Source organism: Phyllobates terribilis, unplaced genomic scaffold (genome assembly GCF_046119375.1).
Source record: "Phyllobates terribilis strain yellow unplaced genomic scaffold, ASM4611937v1 Scaffold_3__8_contigs__length_932513732, whole genome shotgun sequence".
NCBI lineage: Eukaryota > Metazoa > Chordata > Amphibia > Anura > Dendrobatidae > Phyllobates > Phyllobates terribilis.
In genome coordinates this window covers 52009072-52034571 of record NW_027362763.1, presented here as the reverse complement: position 1 = coordinate 52034571, position 25500 = coordinate 52009072, and positions in this window count along the sequence as shown.

Genomic DNA, 25500 nt, shown 5'->3' with positions numbered 1-25500 from the left:
GGTCACAAGGCCGCCGCTGCAGAACAGTCCGCTGAGGCCGGTAGTATGGGTGCAGCGATGGTGGTATAACCCCCAACGGGAGGGGTATGGCCTCAGGGCAGCTGGTGCGGATGATGGGGGTAGTGATAGTGCAGAAAGAAGAGTCAGAGACGTGAGATGCAGTTTCAGGGTTTTTACTCACAGGTGTTCCTTCAGTCACTCTGGCCTTGAGTGACCACCCGAGCCGTGCTGCATCCCCCAGGTGCTGGACTCGGCCAACCCCCAGGCAGTTCCGGAGCGTGGTCCTGAGCTTCCCTCTCTCTCTCTTTCTCCTGGCCGTCCCCACCAGGGATCCACCTTTGTCCGGTTCCCTTGGGCCTTCTATGGTAAAACCTTCTCTGGCTTTCCTGACCCTACTCTTGGTGTACCTTCCTGGTGGATGTGGTGAGGGTCGTGGCAAAGCTTGCCCACGACCTCCGGTTCCTGGTTAAGGGTTACTTTTGCCTCCGCCAGCTTGGAATCCGGTGCCCTCTTCTGCCAACCCTTCACCCTTTTTGGTTTGCTTCTGGGATCTTAGGGTTCCCTCTTTTCTGCGTCTCTGGGCCTTTCTTCTTCCTCTCTGCTTCAGGCCTGGCCCTGGAGCTGGGCCCAGCCGGAGCCACAACTCCCTGTCAGCCCTCCTGGCTGAACTCCTCCTCAGAACTCTCCTGACAGACTCACCCTATCTCTAGATGGTGCCCACCATATATACTCCCTCTATGTGTGAGCCCAGGTGACCAGCACCCAATGGGCTCCTATCTCTATGCCCAGAGCCCCTCCCCTATCTGCCCCTACACTACTGGGATGTTCCACCCCCCCTCCCACTCCAGCCAGGGACAGACGCTGTCGTACCTGCACATCTACTTGGTGGGAGTACCGTAGTTCTGTCCCCCGGAAATGGGATGTATGTAGTGCATGCAGCCTACTGAGCTCAGTCCCACACTCCATCCTTACCCGGGAGTGGAATACCACACCTCTGGTTTGAGGTGCAATACCCCTGTAGCAGCCGAGTCCTCAGGGTGCTACATTCCCCACTGGTAAATCACAGCACGTCCTCGGGCTGTAAAAGAATAAAACATACCAAAACATACAAACTTTTTAAAACATTCACCAACATATAAAACATTATAAACATTATCAGATTCTAGCAATATAAACTTTTTCATATAAAACTCTTTTATATAAAATGTTCTTGAGCTTCTGGCCACTGTGCACTTGTGACCAGGTAAAGTGCCACAGTTACTGGGAGGAAAACAGTAATCCTCCTATAAAACCGGTAGGGGGCGCCTTAGGAAGCGCAACTATTTACAAGGGTATGGCCGCTCTCAGTCCTCGGCCAGGTAGAGGGAAAGAACGACCGCTCTCAGTCCTCGGTCAGTGGGAATAAGGGATGGCTGCTCACAGTCCTCAGCCTGTTAAGGGATAGGGACACACGGGTAACAGTTTGCTGGTCCCTACGGGGACTATACTTTACTGGTAACAGTTCTTGTACCCTTACGGGTAACTATTTACAGCTTCACTGTACCGTACTTTAATAACGGCATCCTCCTGCTCCTTCTTGAGGGTAATCTTCAGACCCGTCCGGGTCCTCTTGACCTTCCTCAAACCGCAGCTCTTCCTCAGTCAATCTGTGCACATAGAGAGCATATGGACCTTTGGCATATTGATGCCGGGTGAAGGTGACCTCATCACCCAGGTAAAGATCACGTCCTCTGTGTCCCTCCGGCAGATGGCTCTTGACGTCCCTGCGGGTGACAAAGACGTCGCCGGGGGTTCTGTGGTCCCGGATAAAACCCCAACCGTGCTGCAGTTGAAACTTGATTACGGTCCCGGTGGCGCGGGGACCATAGGCTGCACGGGGGTTTCGTCTGGTCCGGCTTTTCTGTTCCGCACTCTGTACTTGCAGCCGCTCCTCGCAGACCCGCCTCTCTCGCCGTTCCCGGTCGAAGACCTCCAGCTGTTGCCGGCAGCACTCTGCTCGCTGGGCTGCGGCCGCCCGGGTCTCATGGGTGAACCCAATGAGGTTTTCTCCGGTGGGGTCCCATTCGAACTGCGCCTCCTCCAACGGGAGTGGGGTGATCTTGGCGGGCGCCGGAGCCGGAATCAGGGGCTCACACAGAGGCCTTTCCTTCCGGAGTCGGGGATGGAGGTACTCCGGTGGCCACTCAAAGGGCTGCCCATCCGGGCAAGTGTGCTGGGCGAACAGGTCTTCACCCAAGGGTAGCACGGTGGAGGTTGAGGGCGCGATGGTAGTAGCGGCGCCCGGATTCACCAGGCCTTGCGACCAGGCCGGTGACGCTCTAAAGGTAAAGGGCACTGTGGAGACGGCGGCGCCCGGGGGCACTCGACCTTGCGACCAGGCCAGTGACTTGGTGGAGATAGAGGGCTCTGTTGGAACTGCGGCGCCCGGGGGTACTCGGCCCTGCGACCAGGCCGGTGGCGTCTCCTGCTTGACCGCGCTCGGGGTTGAGGCGCGTGACGTCACAGGGGGCGTGGCCGCGGCTCCTGCTTGAGGCCTAGTCTGGAGCGGTGGCGGTGCAGCGACGGGCACGGTAGGGGGAATTTCGGGCTCTGCGACGGGGAGCTGGGGCAGGCTCACGGTTTCTAGGCTTGGGGTAGTGTCGTCCCCTTTACCTGCCTCCGTCTCTTCAGCTCCTTCCACGGCGTGGTCTCCGGCCTTCATTCCTCCTGCACCATCCTCAGAGGCGGTCAGACTCCTCGTCTCGGGTGGCGTGCTCCGCTGGCGGGTTCCAGCCTGCTGGGCCATCTCCCTACTCCACTCAGTCAGCGTTTCTCGCTGCACCTGGGCCATCCTCCGTGCGAGGCCCTCCAGCGCGGTCTGTGCACGCTCCCGGTCTCGGGGGAGCTGTGCCAAGATCTCCACCAGGTCTTGTGGGGTGGTGGCTTGCAACAGGCTCCTGACCACAGGGTCGGTGCTGCCTGACTCTCCCTCCATCTCCGGGTGCGACCTCCCCAGACTCCCCCAGGCTGCACCCAACCTCACTCTTTTGTTCTTGATCCGCCCACACTGAGGGCGGTCCTGGGGCAACTTGGTGATTGTCAGTTCCAGGGGCAGTCCCCCCACGCTGATGGACATCTCTATCATTGCAGTCTCTGCTGGTGGGGGCGGTCCTTGCTTTTGGCGCTCTTCTGGGACCAGGCCCACGATGGGAGGTCGTCTCTTACCACCCTCTGGCACGCCCATAATGGCGTCCGCTCTGCCAGGGCGGGAAATCTTCTCAGATGGCGGGAACCGTCTCCCAATGGCGGGAAACTCCGTGGACAGCGGGAAAAGACTGCAGATGGCGGGCAAACGGCGGGAAACGATCCGAGATGGCGTCCGATGGCGGGGACCCTCTGGAATTGGCGGGAGACTCCTTTTTACGGTAAATGTGAACTTCTCTTCAGGCACGCAGTACCTGTCGGTTGCGGGCACGTAATCCTGCCGACTACGCCAAAGTTGACGCGCCCCTGGGCCTGCTGTGTCGTGCGGCATCGCGCGCACGGGGGCTTACCCGGAGCCGGATCAGATGGGGGTAGTAGTCTCGTGGCGGTAACCCGGTCCGTGCCCAGGGTGTCAAACTAAGTGAGTGGCAGTCTTGGTAGATGTTGTTTCTGTGTCGACTACGCCACCCGTTGATTTGCGGTCACAAGGCCGCCGCTGCAGAACAGTCCGCTGAGGCCGGTAGTATGGGTGCAGCGATGGTGGTATAACCCCCAACGGGAGGGGTATGGCCTCAGGGCAGCTGGTGCGGATGATGGGGGTAGTGATAGTGCAGAAAGGAGAGTCAGAGACGTGAGATGCAGTTTCAGGGTTTTTACTCACAGGTGTTCCTTCAGTCACTCTGGCCTTGAGTGACCACCCGAGCCGTGCTGCATCCCCCAGGTGCTGGACTCGGCCAACCCCCAGGCAGTTCCGGAGCGTGGTCCTGAGTTTCCCTCTCTCTCTCTTTCTCCTGGCCGTCCCCACCAGGGATCCACCTTTGTCCGGTTCCCTTGGGCCTTCTATGGTAAAACCTTCTCTGGCTTTCCTGACCCTACTCTTTGTGTACCTTCCTGGTGGATGTGGTGAGGGTCGTGGCAAAGCTTGCCCACGACCTCCGGTTCCTGGTTAAGGGTTACTTTTGCCTCCGCCAGCTTGGGATCCGGTGCCCTCTTCTGCCAACCCTTCACCCTTTTTGGTTTGCTTCTGGGATCTTAGGGTTCCCTCTTTTCTGCGTCTCTGGGCCTTTCTTCTTCCTCTCTGCTTCAGGCCTGGCCCTGGAGCTGGGCCCAGCCGGAGCCACAGCTCCCTGTCAGCCCTCCTGGCTGAACTCCTCCTCAGAACTCTCCTGACAGACTCACCCTATCTCTAGATGGTGCCCACCATATATACTCCCTCTATGTGTGAGCCCAGGTGACCAGCACCCAATGGGCTCCTATCTCTATGCCCAGAGCCCCTCCCCTATCTGCCCCTACACTACTGGGATGTTCCACCCCCCCTCCCACTCCAGCCAGGGACAGACGCTGTCGTACCTGCACATCTACTTGGTGGGAGTACCGTAGTTCTGTCCCCCGGAAATGGGATGTATGTAGTGCATGCAGCCTACTGAGCTCAGTCCCACACTCCATCCTTACCCGGGAGTGGAATACCACACCTCTGGTTTGAGGTGCAATACCCCTGTAGCAGCCGAGTCCTCAGGGTGCTACACAGCCATTTACACACACACTGTACACACATGCAAGCATTTACACACAGATACACACACATGCAGGCATTTACACACACACACACACAGGCAAGCATATACACACAGGCAGGCATATACACACAGGCAGGCATATATACACAGGCAGGCATATATACACACACACACACACAGGCATATACACACACACAGGCATATACACACACACACAGGCATATACACATACACACACACAGGCATATACACACACACACAGGCATATACACATACACAGGCATATACACACACACACAGGCATATACACACACACACAGGCATAGGACGCGCCCCCTGGGCCGCGCGTGTGTGGGGATACACGGAACAGGACCCGTTGTGGATGCTGTGGGTTGTAGTCCTTGCGTGGCGGGGACCCAGTTCCGTGGCTCAGGGTGGTCAACCCAAATGGCAGTCTATTTATAGGGTTTTGTGATTAAATGTCCGACTACGCCACCCGTGGATTGCGGTCAGAGTGAACCGCTGCTGCAGGGCAGACCGCTGAGGCTGGTGTTGGGAGTGCAGCAGAGAATAGTATAACTCCCCACGGGAGGAGTATAGCCTCAGGGCAGCAAGTGTGGAAGTTGGGGGTGATGGTGCGCAGGAGCAGCAGTAACGACACAGAGTCCTGTAATGCAGTCCAGGGTATTTACTCACAGTTCTTTATCCACGTTACTACAGCTGGTCATAACGTCCTACGCCGCACTGTGCTCACCAGGTGAGGGGCTCGGCCTACTCCCAGATAACTTTGGAGCGTTTCACAGGACCCCCTTTGTGTGTCCTTTCTCTGGCCTGTCATACCCCGCCAGTGACCTCTCTTCTGTCCGGCTGCCTCGGGCCTTCTCTGGTCAACGTTGGTGCTGTTTCCCTGACCCTATGTGGTGCCTTCCTAGCGGGTGTAGAGAGGGGCTGTGCCACATAAAATGTCACTGCCTCCGGCTTCTAGCTGAGGGTAGTTCCCCGCCTCCACTAATTTCAGGGACCGGTCTCCCCCTTTGGCCTGACCCCCCTACACAGGTAGATTCGGGCGTGCGGTGGCGACTCGCCGGTCCACACCCCTGGGGTCCCTTCGTTCCTTGTTCCTGGAGCCTCCTCCAGGAGCGGATGAGCCTTCCTTCCTTCTCCTTCCTCCAGGCCCCGGCCTCTCTCTCAGGCCAGCCTGCGGAGCAGAGCCCATGCCGAGCCTCTGCTCCCACCTCCTGCTCTCTCTTCTTCTCTGTCTGAACTGAACTGAACACTAAACTAAGATGGTGCCCACCTTTTATAACTCCTTCTAAGTGCAACAATCAATAAACTGAATCACACAAAACCATCAAAATGCCCATGTGTCTGCATAAACTGCAAAAACCTATAATATAACACATGGACTGATAATATATAAAATGTAACATTTATTATTGATATATTAAAAACAATAAAAAATACATAAGTATAATAAGAAAAGGGAAGCAACACAAACAAAGGTCGCTGGGATTGACAGCTATAGTACATATAAGAATATTCGCCAGTGAATCAAATTCAATCACATGCTGCAAATGTATAAAAGATCCGCACTGCAAGTAATCATATAAGATTTACATAAAATACAAAGTGTGAGTAGATAAACTCACAGTACAGAACAATCAATGAAGCAGCAGAGTGTATGAGTATAGTAAAACAGAATATAGAGTAAGTAAAGATGACAGAACTGTACTGACCCGTAAGACCTGAATCCAACGCGCGTTTCACCTGGGCTTTAACGAGGATATAGCATATGTATTTTTTATTGTTTTTAATATATCAATAATAAATGTTACATTTTATATATTATCAGTCCATGTGTTATATTATAGGTTTTTGCTCCTTCTAAGTGCACCCAGGAACTGCCCTCTCCCTCCTATGCACTACAGGGTCCCCCCTTCCTCGGTGTTCCCTCCCCCCACTCCAGCCAGGGACAGGGACTGTCGTGCTCTACTTGGAGCATATCGGTCGCCCTGCCCCCCGGAAATGTGGTGTAATGCATGCAGGTGTCGGGGTCCTGATCCACACTCCATCCTTACCTGGAAGTGAGATATCGCACATCTGGCTGAAATGCAATACCTCTGTAGCGGCCGAACCCTCGGGGAGCTACGCATATATACACACACACACAGGCATATACAGTGCCTACAAGTGGTATTCAACCCCCTGCAGATTTAGCTGGTTGACACATGCGGAATTAACTTGGCATTGTGACATTTGTACTGTAGATCAGCCTGGAAGTGGGAAATGCACTGCAGCAAATTTTTTTTTTTTTTAAAACGTTAAAAATTAATTCAGAGTGTCATTTATTATTCAACCCCTCAAACCACAAGAATTCTGTTTGGTCCCCCTAAAGTATTAAGAAGTAGTTCAGGCACCAAGAATAATGAGCTTCACATGTGTGGATTAAAGATCTCTTTTGCCAGCCTTTTCTGACTATTTAAGACCCTCCCCAAACTTGTGAACAGCACTCAGACATGGTCAACATGGGAAAGACAAAGGAGCATTCCAATGCCATCAGAGACAAGATCGTGGAGGGTCACAAGGCTGGCAAGGGGTACAAAACCCTTTCCAAGGAGTTGGGCCTACCTGTCTCCACTGTTGGGAGCATCATCAGTAAGTGGAAGGCTTATGGAACTACTGTTATCCTTCCACGGCCTGGACAGCCTTTGAAAGTGTCCTCCCGTGCCGAGGCCAGGCTTGTCCGAAGAGTCAAGGCTAACCCAAGGACAACAAGGAAGGAGCTCCGGGAAGATCTCATGGCAGTGGGGACATTGGTTTCAGTCAATACCATAAGTAACGTACTCCACCGCAATGGTCTCTGTTCCAGACGAGCCCGTAAGGTACCTTTACTTTCAAAGCGTCATTTCAAGGCTCGTCTACAGTTTGTTCATGATCACTTGGAGGACTCTGAGACAGACTGGTTCAAGGTTCTATGGTCTGATGAGACCAAGATCGAGATCTTTGGTGCCAACCACACACGTGACGTTTGGAGACTGGATGGCACTGCATACGACCCCAAGAATACCATCCCTACAGTCAAGCATGGTGGTGGCAGCATCATGCTGTGGGGCTGTTTCTCTGCCAAGGGGCCTGGCCATCTGGTCCGCATCCATGGGAAGATGGATAGCACGGCCTACCTGGAGATTTTGGCCAAGAACCTCCGCTCCTCCATCAAGGATCTTAAGATGGGTCGTAATTTCATCTTCCAACAAGACAACGACCCAAAGCACACAGCCAAGAAAACCAAGGCCTAGTTCAAGAGGGAAAAAGTCAAGGTGTTGGAGTGGCCTAGTCAGTCTCCTGACCTTAACCCAATTGAAAACTTGTGGAAGGAGCTCAAGAATAAAGTCCACATGAGACACCCAAAGAACCTAGATAACTTGGAGAAGATCTGCATGGAGGAGTGGGCCAAGATAACTCCACAGACCTGTGCCGGCCTGATCAGGTCTTATAAAAGACGATTATTAGCTGTAATTGCAAACAAGGGTTATTCCACAAAATATTAAACATAGGGGTTGTATAATAATTGACCCACACTTTTATGTTTCAAATTTAATAAAATTCAACTGAGCAACATAACTTTTTGGTTTGTAAGATTTATGCTTCTGTTCATAAAACCTACTCTCGTTTGCAGTTTGAAGGCTCTAACTTATTTGCATCTTATCAAACCAGCTAAATCTGCAGGGGGTTGAATACTACTTGTAGGCACTGTACACACACACGCAGGCATGTACATGCACACGCAGGCATATACACGCACGTGCAGGCATATACACGCACACGTAGGCATATATGACGCGCCCCCAGAGCCGTGGGGTACTCGGTGCCGGGCCTCTAGATGCTAGGGGAAGGGATATGTCACAGGGGGCGGCGGCCCGGTCCGTGGCCCAGGGCGGTCAACAAAAAGGGGAAGGAAAATATTTATATGGGATTTGTAGTTTTTAGGAAGTGTTCGTGACGCCACCTGTGGTTTCTGGTAATAGGTACCAGAGCTGCTTCAGACCTCTGGGGCGGTTGGTAGGGCAGCTAGGTTGGAACGGCTCCCCACAGGTGGATCAGGCCCCAGGGCAGTGTAGAATAGATGATGGTGATGCGGGGGCTTGTGGTGCAGGAGAGATGGCGCAGCAGAAATAACTGACAGAGGCAGTGGAGTGCAGTCGTCCGAGTTTACTCACAGTTCTGTTCAAGTTCCTCAGGTACACTGTATGGGTGTCAGCCTCCTGCGTCGTGCGGCGTCTACCAGATGAGGGGTCCAGCACTTTCTCAAGTATATCAGGAGCGCTTGACGGAACCCCGCTTTCCTTATGTTCCTTACTAGACCGACTTCCCGCACTGGGTCTTCTCCCTCCTGCCCTGCGATTCCCCACACACAGTCCCGATCGGGTGCTCTGAAGTCCCTCTGGGCAACCTGGAGTTCCCGGACCTACTTGATGCCCTTCACGGTGACTAGGGTGAGGCTGTGGCAACTGCACCAAGGAAGTGCAGAAGCCTCCGGTTTTCCAGCCGAGACCTGGAATAACACGGCTGGTCCAGGGCACGGTTCCCTTCTTGCGGTCTGATCCCTCTGACACTTGGCAGACTCGGGCATACGGGTGCCATCCTGCACTCACCGTACCCCCTGGGATCACTTATGTTAACGGAGTTTTTCTCCTCTGCTCCCCTCCTGGGCCTCTATTACTAGGCCCCTTTCTGAAGAAGAGCTCCTGAAGAGACTCTGCTCCCCTCCTCTCCTTTCACTGAATCACACTCACTCTCTCTCCTGCCACCCTAAGATCGCTTCACTTTATATACCTCCTATCATGGTGCTCCCCTCCTCTACATCCTCCACCCTTACCCACTACTGGTTCCCCCTCTATTTGGTTCCACCCACTCCAGCCAGGGACAGGGCTCAGCAGAAACACAGTGCATCTTGCCCTTCCAGCCGGCCTGGAGTAGTATAGTGTTGAATGCGCGTGTTGGGGTTCTGGGCAGCACTCCCTCCTTACCTGAGAGAAGGAGACACCACACCTCTGGGTGAGATGCAGTACCTCTGTGGCGACTGAACCCTCAGGGGCACCACATATAGACTCACCCACAGGCATATACACACCCACACACGCAGGCATATACACACACGCAGGCATATACACGCACGCGCAGGCATATACACGCACACGCAGGTATATACACACACGCGCAGGCATATACACACACACGCAGGCATATACACACACACGCAGGCATATACACACACGCAGGCATATACACACACGCAGGCATATACACGCACCCGCAGTGATATACACACACACGCAGGCATATACACACTCACACACAGGCATATACACACACACGCAGGCATATACACGGTAAAGCAGCGCTAGTCATCATGCTGGGGGACACTCGCTTCACAAGGTCAACTAAAGCACACATGCAACGCCTTTCTGGTATTTCACAATCCAGCAGTTTATTATTTATCATAAACCGCTCATAACCGAGTCCATCTTAGTGGCTCGCTGACATATTACACATATAATGTCCAAGAGCCTTTCCAGTGACAGATATGTCCACTTGGCACCAGATACAGCCTTCAGCAAGGTAACAATATAAATGTCCACATCAAGCAGTGTTTTTAACTTTGCCGGGTTTTAGCTGCTTCAGATTTGTTCTGCCAGAGCTGTGGCTTTACGGCTTCCCAGATGGGGGTCTCCAGCCCTCATACCTTCAAAGGCTACTGGTATGTTTTCACACATAACATCCAGCCACTGCCTTCCAGCACTCTTGCCTTCCAAGCCTCTTGCCCTCCAAGGCTACTGGCATCTCTTACACACAAGGATCCAGCCTCTGCCTTTCAGGCTTCACACTCTCACGGTGTCCCACACATGGGGAACAGGCCTCACGCCTTTCACACCCTGTTTCAAAAGCACCAAGATTTATATATCCTCCAGTGCACACACAGGACCTGTGCTGATGTCACAGTCATGTGATCAGACCTTCTGTGTGCACAGAACCTGTGGTGATGTCACAGTCATGTGATCAGTAACCTGAGGGGGAGGTACAGTACAGACCAAAAGTTTGGACACACTTCTCATTTAAAGATTTTTCTGTATTTTCATGGCTATGAAAATTGTACATTCACACTGAAGGTATCAAAACTATGAATTACCACATGTGAAATTATATACTTAACAAAAAAGTGTGAAACAACTGAAAATATGTCTTATATTCTAGGGTCTTCACAGAAGCCACCTTTTGCTTTGATGACTGCTTTGCACACATATCCAGCCCCGGAGCCGGTATAAAAAAGCCCAGAGTCAGAGCAGGAGAGAAGCGGGGCTGCGCCGGTGCCGGTGCCACCACCCGGTCGGGAGCCGGTATTACTACAGGGGAGCAGGCCAGGGCAGATATGGAGCCGGCATGGGACCGTATCAGAAGCCCGGGAGCAGGGAGAGCAGAGCGAGACGACGGGTTCGGTGGCGCCGGCGTATCATAGGACGGCCCCAGAGCAGAGAGAAAGCACTGCAGAGCTCGGCCGCGGCCTATCAGAGGCCAGAAGAGAGCGGCGTCAATGTCACCTGACACCACACCACAGTCTGCCAGCCAGCGGGAAAGCAGAGCGCAGTGCGTGTCACCGCCCAGAAAGAATCCATCCTCTTAGTGTCAGGGACTCACGTGGTAAGTATGCTGCATGCACGTTACTACAGGCCCGCTGTCACCAATGAATGTGCCGTGCGCGTGACGCGCCCCCTGGGCCATGGGGTACCCGGTGCCGGGCCGGTGGACGCTGGGGGAATTGTCACAGTGGCAGTGACCCGGTCCGTGACCCAGGGCGGTCAATAAAAAGGGGTTATGTATAGGGGATTTATAGAGTTCGTGATGCCACTTGTGGAAAGTGGCTAAGGGAGCCGCCACTGAGGAGCAGTCCTCTGAAGCTGATGTTACTGCAGCAGGGATGGTGTGGCTCTCCACAGGAAGAGCTAGCTCCAGGGCAGTGTAGTTGATGTTGGTTGTGCTGGGTGTTGTAGTGCAAGGTTTGATGGCGCAGCAAGAAGCACAGAGGCAAGGAAGTGCAGTCCTCAGGGTCTTTACTCTCGGTTATTGCAGTCCAAGTTACGTCAAAGTAACTTCCCGTGCCGTGCTGCGTTTACTCAGTGAGGGGCTCAGTCCACCCCCAGTTAACTCCGGAGTAAATAACAGGACCCCCTTCTGTGTCTTCTCTCTGGCTGTCTCCCTGAACCTCATACCAAGTGTCCCATTTCAGTACCTGCGGGCCTTGGCGGGCAACGTCTGTTCCATCCCCTGGGTCCTCTATAGCTACCTTCCTGGTGAGACTGGTATGGATTGTTGGCTACAGGACATGAAATACTGCAGCCTCTGGATTCTAGTTAAGACGTACAGTCTTCCGCTAGCTGAGGGACCGGTCCCCTTTACGCAGCCTGACCCCTCCACCTCCCGGTAGATGCAGACGCACGGGTGGCATTCTGCATGGCCTGTACCCCTAGGGTCCTTTCCTCTGGTTCCTGGAGCCTTCCTGCTCCCTCTCCTCTCTTCTCTCCTTCCTCTCCAACTTGGGCCTCACTGTCTAGGCCCGCCTCTGGAGCAAAGCTCCAACAGAGACTGTTCCTGTCACTTTCCTCCTCTGACTAGTTTCTCTTTCTAAGATGGCTTCTCTACTTATATCTTCCTTCTATGTGCTCCCCTTAACTACTTCCTCCACCCACACCCACTATGTGGTTCCCCCTCTCTGGGTTCCCCCCACTCCAGCCAGGAAAGGGGCTCAGCAAGAAGCAGAGGCATCTTGCCCCTCCTGCTTGCCTGGAGTGGTGTGTGTTGGATGCAGGTGTTAGGGTCCTGAGCTGTACTCCTTCCTTACCTGAGAGTGAGATGCCACATCTATGGCTGAGATGCAACACCTCTGTGGTGACCGAACGCTCAGGGGCGCCACACGCGCGACGCTACATTTGATTCAGCCGCGCTTTTAAAGGGCCCACACTTTTAAAGGGCCCCCGCCACCAATTTTCTCACTCTCATATCTGGGCCCACCGGGAAATTTCACGATTTCCCGCCAGGCCAGACCGATCCTGACTCCATAGGAGATCATGAGCTGCTTGCCATCAAATTTGTGCTGGAGGAGTGGCGCTACCTGCTGGAAGGGGCTTTGCACCCGGTGATCATCTACACAGATCACAAAAACCTGGCCTATTTACAAAACGCCCAGAGACTAAATCCGCGTCAGGCCCAGTGGTCTCTGTTCTTTGCCAGTAAGTGTAGGGATAGTCCAGGTGGAAAGGAAAATAAAGCGGGAAATGTACTGTATTACTGAAGCTAGAAACGGAGGGTGCTGTGCCTGATACTGCGTGTGCCAATCGGATGTCCTTGAACTGTGAAGGAAAGTTTTGTTGGTTAAAATGAATTGGATGTGCACTGAGTTGTGTACGGCTGTTCCTAAATATGGATTTAATGCCCCAAAGTTGTAGTCTACCTGATTATGTTTGCACAATGTTAATATTTTACTTTGCAGATAACGTACATTAGAATTCAGTACATACACACGTGGTCAAAATTGTTTAATGAAAGAAAAACCCACAATGGTCACAGAAATAACTTGAATCTGACAAAAATAATAATAAATTAAAAATCTATGAAATTGAACAAAATGAAAGTCAGACATTGCTTTTCTGCTTCCACAGAATTTTAAAAAAATTAAACTCATGAAATAGACCTGGACAGAAATGATGGTACCCCTGAAAATAATGTGACAAAAGGGACATGCTAAATCAAATTGTGTCCACTAATTACCATCATAGGTGTCTACAATCTTGTAATCAGTTAGTGGCCTGTATATAGGGCTACAGATACTCACTGTGCTGTTTGGTGACATGGTGTGTACCACACTCAACATGGACCAGAGGAAGCAAAGGAAAGAGTTGTCTCAGGAGACAATCATGTTAAGGGTAAAGGTTATAAGACCATCTCCAAGCAGCTTGATGTTCTCGTAACTACAGTTGCAAATATTATTCAGAAATGTAAGATCCATGGGACTGTAGCCAACCTCCCTGGACTTAGCCGCAGGAGGAAAATTGATGAAAAATCAAAGAGACGGATAATACGAATGGTAACAAAAGAGCCCAGGATAACTTCTAAAGAGTGGACTTCATGGGAGACGACCATCATAAAAAAGCCAGACTGGAATTTGCCAAACTACATGTTGACAAGCCACAAATCTTCTAGGAGAATGTCCTATGGACAGATGAGACAAAAATGGAAATTTTTGGCAAGGCACATCAGCTCTATGTTCAGAGACGGAAAAATGAAGCATATCAAGAAAAGAACACTGTCCCTACTGTGAAACATGGAGGAGGCTCTGTTATGTTCTGGGGATGGTTTGCTGCATCTGACACAGGGTGTCTTGAATCTGTGCAGGGTACAATGAGATCTCAAGACTATCAAGGGATTCTGGAGAGAAATGTGCTGCCCAGTGTCTTGGTCTCAGTCGCAGGTCATGGGTCTTACAACAGGATAATGACCCAAAACACACAGCTAAAAACACCCAAGAATGGCTAAGAGAAAAACATTGGACTATTCTGAAGTGGCTTCTATGAGCCCTGACCTGATCCTATTGAGCATCTTTGGAAACAGCTGAAACAGTCTGGAAAAGGCAACCTTCAACCACGAGACAGCTGGAGCAGTTTGCTCATGAGGAGTCGGCCAAAATACCTGTCGAGAGGTGCAGAAGTCTCATTGACAGTTACAGGAATCGTTTGATTGCAGTGATTGCCTCAAAAGGTTGTTCAACAAAATATTAAGTTAAGAAGAACCATCATTTCTGTCCAGGCCGATTTTATGAGTTTAATTTTTTTTTAAATTCTGTGGAAGCAGAAAAGCCATGTCTGACTGTCATTTGTTCATTTCAAAGATTTTAATTTATTATTACTAATAACTATTTTCAATCTGTCTTAGAGTTTCCTATAGCTTGTAACATGTCATAGATATAATTACATATATCTTTTCCCCCATGCACTTGCACTTTAGTCTATTTACCTGTACGCACGTTCCATATACTTATTGTGTATTACAGTATTTGACATTATATGGATCTACTATGTATACTGTATATCCATTTGATGTATCATCACTAATTTTATTATTCCTGCACTTTCTTTACTTTTCTATCATTAATAAATAGGTTTTCCTATAATTCAGTCTCACTCCTGTGCACTTATTTTTTATTATTATTTATTTTTTATTTATTATTTTTTCACTTTTAATATGGGACTTCTAGCACTTATATATCAATATGGTGATATAATATTTTTATTTGTGTATTCTTCTGAGTGTACATCCTCCTTTTTCCCCTCATTGATGGCATATGTCCACTTTATCACTGGGGTTCTGTTTATATAATATCACTTCTATCTTTTATCCCCATTTGGTTATTAATTATCTAATGATTTGCACTGTTTTCATTCTCATACACCTTTCTATGATTATATTGACTCGCCCAGGGGGGATATAGGGGAGACTCGGTACCCGGGCCTTAACCTTCTGTGGGATGTCACAGCAGTCGACTCCCGGGCCCGTACCCTGGGGTCACTCTTTAAAAGGGGTTTTGTTAACAGTTTTGTCTCGTGATGCCACCTGTCAGGGGGAATGACGGACACGCACACAGGGGGTTCGCTTCAGTACCTTTACTGGTGTTGACGGCAGGTACAGTCCAGGGTACTTGATAGGAAGGGTGCACTTCTGGACTCTCCCCAGTGAGCAGGTATAAGGCCTCCTGATCCGTTTTTTCCTTCCTTTAAAGCTTCTGGCCAACCTGGAACTAGGCCTAGCTTTTATGCTGTTTCACTCTCTCACCTGTCTGCTTATAGTAGAACTTTTCTTTGGCTACCACTATCCCTGGACGCTGGGGCCTTCGTGGTTCCTAGTTCTGTAAAATAATGGTAGCTTCAGGTGAACCAGGGGTCTGGAATCCCCCTGGTATGCCTGTTGTCGCTACTGAGTATAGAGGACCCTATAGGCGCGGACCCGGTGTCTGGCTTGTGTTCTGGGGTGAGCTTCAGATGCTCCTCTGCCCCCTTAACTCCTCTCTTCTTGCCTCGGCCACACTCGGGGCCCTCAACACAGCAGCAGACGTGCTGCTTCTTCACTGCTCTAAAGTGTCAGCACACTCTCTCTACCTAACTTCACCCTCCAGTATATATATCCCTAACAGGGCTCCCTCTGGTGGTATGAGGTGGAAGGGTGGAGGTGTCTGTGTGTAGTAAGGGCCTCTTGTGGAGAAGTCCATCCTTGCATCCTTTTGGAACACGTCTTCGGCCACGTCAAACGGGTTTTTGTTCAGTGGTCTTTGACATAAAACCAATAGGGGGCACTTTAATAAGTGCAACTATTTACAAGGGACAGTTCTTTGGTTATTCACCGTCCATAACCTACAGTCTTTATACCCTCACGGGTAACTAAATGCACACATATATTTTTCAGTTCACACACAAAAACAAATTTTACATTTTCCTTCTGTACCCTTACGGGTAACTATTTACACTGTAGGCATTTTGTACCTTATTCCCTATACCTGGTAGGGATTTGGCCTTGTGTGCTGTGTGTGGATCTACGTAGCACTGGGGTGATACTGGTGTCTGTGCATGCACTATCCGCTAACCTATCAGGTGTACGTGCGGGTAAGTTATAGAACTGCCTCAATCTCTCTATGGGACTGGCAAGTGCACTGTTTACTGAACCCTCAGGTTCTGCTTCAACTGGTGATCCTCCTCTTACTGGGGACTCTTCCTGTTCCTGAGCAGGTTCTTCTAGGGTGCTCACAGGCTCTTCTTGTGGTGGAGGTTCTTCTGGTGGCTGACAGAAGTGTATCACTGGTATGATTACTGCTCCATCGAGTTGAGGCCAGTCTGCAGGGAAGTCTCCTAGAACTGTATGAACTACATCTTCCTTGGGTTTTTCCGGTATTATAAGAGGTACTTCTTCCTCCTGTGTCTTCAGTAGACCTGGGCACAATTTAAAGTGGTCTCTTGAGACTGTTGTGGTTGTCCTACCTCCATCCTTGCTGATCAGGCAGGTTTTGGTGTTGTCAAATCTGGAATTTAACACGGTGTAGGGCTCTCTTTCCCACTGGTCATCGAGCTTGTGACCCCTTCTTTTCCGCTTTAGCACTATTTCTCCTGGTGCCAAGGGTTCTGCTGGTGCATGCTTGTTATACTGGCCTTCTTGTCTTTCCCTGACTTTGTTTAGGCTGTCTGCAACACAGGCCTGTACTCTCCTGTACTGCTCTTGCCGATTTGTGTCCCAGTCTTCAGTGGACATATCCGCAGCAGGTTCTACCACACCGAGATCCAGGTCCATGGGCAATTTTCCAGGTCTTGCTCTCATGAGGTACGCTGGGGTACAATTAGTATAACTCACAGGTATGTGGTTATACAGGTCCACTAGGTCAGGTAGCTTTTCTGGCCACTGGTTCCTCTCCTCCAAAGGTAGGGCTTTTAACAGGTCAATGACGATGTTATTCATTTTCTCACACATACCATTGGTTTGAGGATGATACGGTGTAGTCCAGATCTTCTTGCATCCGTACAGAGACAGAATTCTTTAAACAGCTTCAAAGGCAGGGCCTTGATCTGCTAGCACCTTGTCTGGGTATCCATGGGGCCTGCAGAAGAAGGCTTGGAACGTTCTTGCTGCAGTTTCTGCTGTCAGATCCTTGACAGGGGCCACAACCAGGAACCGGGAATAGTGATCCACCATGGTCAGTGCATAGGAATAGCCTGATCTGCTGGGTGACAGTTTGACGTGATCCAGAGCGACAATCTCCAGGGGTTGGGTTCTTTTGATGGACTGCAAGGGTGCTTTCTGACTTCCGTAGTCCTTCCTTCTGAGGCTACAGGGCCCACAATTCCAGCACCACCTTTCTATGGAACTCCGCATTCCAACCCAATAGAACCGGTCCTTCAGCAGGGTTTCCAGCTTCTTCCAGCCAAAGTGACCTGCTTGGTCATGGTAGGCTTCTAGCACCATCTGGATATCTGTCCTGGGTACTACAATCTGCCACACCATTTCATGGGTTCTGGGGTTGACGTACCTTCTGCACAGCTTTTCTCTGTAGATGAACAGCCGGCTTCTCTCATTCCACAGGTGTTTGGCTTGTGAAGGAGCATCCTTCTCCAGGTGAGAACCTTCTTGGGTTATCAGTCCTTTGATGAAGATGACAACCGTGTCACTGTCCTGGGTCTCCTTCCAGCTGTGATGAGGTAGAGGGTTTGGCGTCCTACCATGACATCTTCTGGAGGCGTGTTGCTCGTGGACCATTCCATTTCTGTGGAAAGCAGGTAATTCAATTTCTTCTAGGTCATCCACTTCATCCTCAGTGTCCGACTGGTGGGGCATTCTTGACAGGGCATCAGCATTAGTGTTCTTGTGACCTGCCCGGTACTTGATTGTGAACTGGTAATGCGACAATTTGGCCACCCAACGCTGTTCCATGGCTCCCAACCTGGCTGTCTCCAGGTGTGTCAAGGGGTTATTATCGGTAAAGGCTGTAAATTTAGTTGAGGCTAGGTAATGTTTGAATCTTTTAGTGATAGCCCAGACCAAAGCCAGGAACTCCAGCTTAAAGGAACTGTAATTCTCTGGGTTCCTCTCAGTAGGGCGAAGCTTCCTACTGGCATAGGCAATTACCTTTTCTCTGCTGTTTTGCTTCTGGGACAACACAGCTCCCAGTCCCTTGTTGCTGGCATCTGTGTATAACAGAAAGGGTTGACTGTAGTCGGGGTAAGCTTGGATCTCCTCCCCGGTTAGAGTCTCCTTCATCAATGCAAAGGACTCAGTCTGTTCTTTGCCCCACTGGAATGGGGGACTTTTACCTCTTTTGGACTGTTCTACTAGGAGATCTTGTAAAGGTGCTGCCTTTTTGGTGTAGTCCTTAATGAACCTCCTGTAGTACCCGACCGGTCCCAGAAATTGACATACTTCTTTGATGTTCCTTGGTTCAGGCCACTTCTGGATGGCAGTGACCTTCTCTGGGTCTGGTGCTTCCCCCTCTGAGCAGACTACGAGTCCCAGGTACTGAACCTTCCGTTTGAGCAGGTGGCACTTGGAAGGTTTTAGTTTCATCCCATACCGGGACAATGCCTCAAATACCTCCGCCAGGTGCTTTAGATGGTCTTCATACGTCCTCGAGTACACGATAACGTCATCCAGGTATAGCAGCACTGTCTCGAAGTTCCGGTGTCCCAAGCAACACTCCATCAACCTTCCGAGTGCGTTGCAGAGTCCAAACGGCATGCTCTTGAATTTGCATAATCCCATCGGGGTGGTGAAGGCTGTCTTCTCCCGGTCTTCCTCAGCGACAGAAACTTGCGAGTACCCGCTAGTGAGATCCAATGTAGAGAAATAATTGGCAGATTTCAGTGCAGCCAGGGATTCCTCTATACGGGGAAAAGGGTATGCATCTTTATGTGTTATTTGATTAATTTGTCTATAATTTACACACATCCTCATGCTACCGTCCTTCTTTCTGACCAGGACTAGGGGAGCTGCCCAGGGGCTACAGATATCCCTTACTACCCCTGCCTTTTTCATGTCATGCAACATTTCTTTTGCTTTTTGGTAGTGTGCTGGTGGTATGGGTCTGTAACGCTCCTTAATGGGTGGATGGTTACCTATGGGTATGTGGTGTTGTACCCCTTTGACCCTTCCAAAATCAAGTGGGTGTTTACTAAACACCTGTTCGTATTCCTGAACCACTCTGTAAACACCGTGTTTTTGATGGACAGGAGTGGCGTCAGTTCCAACATGGAGCTGTTGACACCATTCCTCCAGCTGAGTTTCGGAGTCATTGTCTTCCACCGTATCTGGTGGGGTAAAGGATTCCATGGTGTGTATGGCATTATTATTCACAGTATACAGTCTGGCAACAGTGGCGTATCTTGGAAATTTGACTTCCTCCTCCCCACAATTTAGGAGGCGTACAGGTACCCTCCCATTGCACACATCAACTACCCCTCTAGCAGTTAGGAGTCTAGGTCTGTCTGTGCTCTGAGTTTACAGGCTCTACTACCGCCTGGCAGTTTTGTCCCTTGAGACCTATTGCTGCCTTACACCAAATCAGCATTTCACTCATTGGGGGAATCACAATGGGTATCAGGTCTGGTAATGTACAGGTGACATTACCAATCTCACCACCTGTTAGCTTTACCTTTTGCTGGTACAGGAGGGCTCGAATCTCTCTCTGGAGCACCTTCCTCTGCCCCGGTTTGGCAGTGTCAGCAATCTGAGTAAAAACAACACTTCTCCCAAACAGTTACCAACAACATTTGTGCCAAGTATCATATATGGGTTTGTATCACCAGGGTTAGACTCTATTACAATCAGTCCTTGGTCCTTTAGTTCCACCCTTCCCACCTTCACTGTCACATCCTTAACCCCGACTAGGTTCAGAGGAAGGCCATTGGAGGCATACACAGAGAGGTTTGGGGCTGGCGGGCGGAGTTCATCTATGGACCAGTACCTTTTGTAAAGAACGTCAGGTATGATGGTTACCTGTGACCCGTTGTCTAGTAGTGCAGGTGTTGCGATGCCGTCCAGCACAATGGACAGGAAAGGCCTTCCTCCTACAAACCGGTAGTACCAGCTCAATGGGCCTGGTTGATCTACTCCTCGGTGTCGGCCCTTGGCCCCAGGGTTTGCCCATTTAAAGGACAGATCCGTGTGATGTGGCCTGCCTTGTGGCAACGGTAGAAGATGAGTTCTCCTGGAGGGCGACGTCGGTCGGTTGGCCTCCCACGGGGTGGCATTGTCCTCCTTCTTCTCCTCATCCAGGGGACATCCTCAGGGCTGTCGGCGAGTAGGATCCTTCCTTCTGGCTCGGGCTCCGTCTGTAGCTGCAGGGCGCTTAGGACAGTGGCCAGGGTTTTACTTAGCTGACACACTTCAGAGCGCAGGATGTCCAGCTCGCTAGAGGAAGCTGCTTGCACTTTTGCCTCAGCCGCTAATGAAGGGGCAGTGAGTGCTGTGGGCATTGGGGTGGCCCCTCCCTGGTAACGCTGTATAGCAGTATCTGATGTTTCCAGGGGCTGAAGGCCTTTAATAGCCATGTCCTTCAGGGCGTCAAAGGTGGCATTTGGATGATCTAAGGCCCACCACCGTACAGTTCTGCTCTCCTCCTGGGACCTTAACCCCCGGATGAATTATTCTATCAGCATTTTGACTTCATCAAGTATGCTGACTGGGCTAATCTGTTTCAGGGCCCGCAGGGCCTCTTGTAAACACCAGGCATAGTCCCGGTTGCTGTCCTCAGGTTTCTGGGTACAGTGGTAGAACCTCATCCGAAGATCTGTCTCAGTGCGGTTTTCAAAGACAGTTTGCAGCCTCTTAAATATAATAGATACTGATTCCTGGTCTGCGGACGGCCAGGTTTCAACTTCCCGCTCTGAGGCACCAGCCAATTGTCCCAGCACAACAGCGGTTCTCTGTTTACCAGTCATTGAGTACATGTCCAATACACTACATATTTTCCTTTTGAACCCAGACAGGGTGTCTGGTTTGCCGTCATACTGGGGAAGGCATTTCGCTCCGGGGACTTATGGCAGGGCCATGGGTATCACTGGAGTCACGACCCCTGCTGGTGGGGCGGCCGCTCCGGCCTGAGCAGCGCCGGGCACCAGTTGAGCATCGAGAGCGTTAACTGGTGCTCCGGCGTCTTGCTGGTCGTCGGCCATGGTTGCGCTCCCCTAGTAAACCGTAGCCTACCTTCTTTACTTTTATCAGGTAGGCCGCAGCTCCGCAGATCATAGTCTCCTTCCAGGACCTGACGCTTTCTGTTGCTGCGTCAGAGCGCGAGGCGGGGCTTGAGCTTCGCGCGCGACCAATGGTCACGCGTTTCTGGTTCCCGCAGTTACAACCCTCTTCTTCCCGCGTGGCGACGCAGTAATGGTGGCGATGTTCACCACAGTTAAAACACAGTTCAAATACGGCACACAGTACCCGGTGGCAACGGACATGAAATCCTGTCCGTGACGCCAGAAAGAGTGTGACTCGCCCAGGGGGCATGTAGGGGAGACTCGGTACCCGGGCCTTGACTGGGATAGCAGTATCTGATGTTTCCAGGGGCTGAAGGCCTTTAATAGCCATGTCTTTCAGGGCGTCAAAGGTGGCATTTGGATGATCTAAGGCCCTCCCCCGTACAGTTCTGCTCTCCTCCTGGGACCTTAACCCCCGGATGAATTGTTCTATCAGCACTTTGTCTTCATCATGTATGCTGACTGGGCTAATCTGTTTCAGGGCCTGCAGGGCCTCTTGTAAACGCCATGCATAGTCCCGGATGCTGTCCTCAGATTTCTGGGTACAGTGGTAGAATCTCATCCGAAGATCTGTCTCAGTGCGGTTTTCAAAGACAGTTTGCAGCCTCTTAAATATAATAGATACTGATTACTGGTCTGCGGACGGCCAGGTTTCAACTTCCCGCTCTGCGGCACCAGTCAATTGTCCCAGCACAACAGCGGCTCTCTGTTTACCAGTCATTGAGTACATGTCCAATACACCACATATTTTCCTTTTGAACCCAGACAGGGTGTCTGGTTTGCCGTCATGCTGGAGAAGCCATTTCGCTCCGGGGACGTACGGCAGGGCCATGGGTATCACTGGAGTCACGACCCCTGCTGGTGGGGTGGCCGCTCCGGCCTGAGCAGCGCCGGGCGCGAGTTGAGCATCGATAGCGTTAACTGGTGCTCCGGCGTCTTGCTGGTCGTCGGCCATGGTTGTGCCCCCCTAGTAAACCGTAGCCTACTTTCTTTACTTTTATCAGGTAGGCCGCAGCTCCGCAGATCATGGTCTCCTTCCAGGACCTGACGCTTCCTGTTGCTGCATCAGAGCGCGAGGTGGGGCTTGAGCTTCGCGCGCTACCAACAGTCACGCCTCTCTGGTTCCCGTGGTTACGCCATTCTTCTTCCCGCGCGGCGACGCGGTAATGGCTGCGATGTTCACCACAGTTAAAACACAGTTCAAATACGGCATACAGTACCCGGTGGCAACGGGCACGAAATCCTGTTCGTGACACCAGGAAGAATGTGACTCGCCCAGGGGACATGTAGGGGAGACTCGGTACCTGGGCCTTGACCTTCTGTGGGATGTCACGGCAGTCGGCTCCCGGGCCCGTACCCTGGGGTCACTCTTTAAAAGGGGTTTTTTTAACAGTTTTGTTTCTTGACGCCACCTGTGGTTCCCGGTAATGGGTACCGGCACTGCTGCAAACCTCCGGGGGTGATGGGATGGCAGCTGGGATGTTTCTGCTCCCCACAGGCGGAGCGGGCCCCCGGGGCAGGCTTGATGGAAGGGATGCAGATGAGAGGTGGCCCGGTCGGGTCAGGGGGAATGACGGATACGCACACAGGGGGTTCGCTTCAGTACCTTTACTGGTGTTGACGGCAGGTACAGTCCAGGGTACTTGATAGGAAGGGTGCACTTCTGGATTCTCCCCATTGAGTGGGTATAAGGCCTCCTGATCCGTTTCTTCCTTCCTCTAAAGCTTCTGGCCAGCCTGGAACTAGGCCTAGCTTTTATGCTGTTTCACTCTCTCACCTGTCTGCTTGTAGTAGAACTTTTCTTTGGCTACCACTATCCCTGGACGCTGGGGCCTTCGTGGTTCCTAGTTCTGTAAAATGATGGTAGCTTCAGGTGAACCAGGGGTCTGGAATCCTCCTGGTATGCCGGTTGTCCCTACTGGGTATAGAGGACCCTGTAAGTTCGGACCCGGTGTCCGGCTTGTGTCCTGGGGTGAGCTTCAGATGCTCCCCTGCCCCCTTAACTCTTCTCTCATCTCTCTTTGCCTTGGCCACACTCGGGGCCCTCAACACAGCAGCAGACGTGCTGCTTCTTCACTGCTCTAAAGTGTCAGCACACTCTCTCTACCTAACTCCACCCTCCAGTATATATATCCCTAACAGGGCACCCTCTGGTGGTATGAGGTGGAAGGGTGGAGGTGTCTGTGTGTAGTAAGGGCCTCTTGTGGAGAAGTCCGTCCATGCATCCTTTTGGGTCCTGTGGTACCTGTAGTAGCAGGGTGCCACAATATCAAGGGACGACCATCATGACACTTCCTTGCTTCCTTTATGACTGAAGTATTGATTAATGGCTCTATGCTGGGGAGATCTTATGATGTGCTTATCCTTACTTGGATTTGGTGCATCTCTTTCCATACTGCGGTTAGCTTTCCCGTGGTGTGCGCTTTCGGTTGCGGGCCGAATTAGGTTGCCGTGGTGACGCGTCCTCCAACGTCACTTCTCCCCTCCTCACGGGCTGACGCGTCGGCCGGTGGGCGGGGCCTGGTGACGTGGCACGCTGCTGCCGCTGCTTTCGTTCTGTTGCGGTTTCCAGAAGCGCCGATGCAGCCACACGTGAGTACACTGAGCACGGCTCAATATAAGGGAGCTTCCCTACCCCCTATGTATCCTTCCCCCCAAAGAAGCGGAACGTGAAACGCGCGTTGGGGTTGTCCTTTTTCTCACAGTCACCAGGTTGCATTGCCTGTTCCCTCCACTCCTTATATACCTGCCGTGTTATGATGTATTATGTCTGCTTTATGTTGAATGGATCTCTCTTGACACAAGTCTATATTGCATTTTAACCAGCACTCAGCTATATGTCTTCTCGCCATAACTTCTGGTCTTCCTAGGGTTTTTGTGGTAGTGTTTAGAGATGTGCGTTGTTCTACTCGAACTGTTCGCCAATCTCAAATTCGAGCTGTTTTGGGCGGTGTTCGAGCCGGTCGGCGAACACGAACAATTTGAGAAAAATTCGGCTGTTCGAGGTTATGTTCGATAACTGTTCGTGCACCAAAATCATAACTGGATTTTTTCTCAGTAATGATGAAAATTAATGTTAATACGCAGTTTGAGTGTACAGCGGGGTGGGGGGAGGGGCAGGGGATGGATCTCTGCAGGAACAATGAAGATCTCCATTTTTTTTTCTCTTTCCCGCATTTGCAGTGGGGAGGTGCAATCTGTCAGCCTATCAGCAGCGCACACACGGAGCGAAGTGCTTTTTTTCACACAAGCAAGGGCATGTGTGATTGGCAGTATATGTCACATGTCCTTGCCCTATAAGACCAAGCCATTTTCCCCGTCGCCACCATTTTCTCACTGCTGCAGCTGCGTGTTAGACGGCACCGCTGTTGCTGTGTGCGCTATACCTTGTTAATTTCAAGCCAATTTTCGCACAAATATACAGATAGCTTGGGAGTAGGGAATAGTTGTGATTGCAGTCCTTTTAAGGACTAGGTTACAGCATTTCCTACGACTTTTATCAGGCAGGTCTGTGCTCTTAAATAGATAGATTGTGGGAGTAAAGACTAATTGTAATTGGAGTCCTTTTCAGGACTAGGTTACATCAGTTCCTATCAGTTTTTGCCAGGCAGGTCTGTGCCAGTGCTGTGCAAGTTTTTTTCACAGCATTTGGCTGAATCTAGCAAAGCTAATCCTTTTTGGCCTATTGCAGAGTGTGTTAGTCAGTGGAGTAGCCTATCTGTGTTGCAAGATATACCACCTGTGTATAGAATACCAATTTTTTTTACTGCACCTAGTGAAGTAAAATCTTTTGGGCATAGCATCATTCTATTAGTCCATCTATACTGACCTCCATCAGGTTGCAAACTGAATATAATTTTTTTCTGCATCTAGCTCTGAAAAAATATTTGGGCTTCTAGCAGTGTGTGGGACTTGGTCTATTAGTCCATCTATACTGACCTCCATCAGGTTGCAAATTAAAAATAATT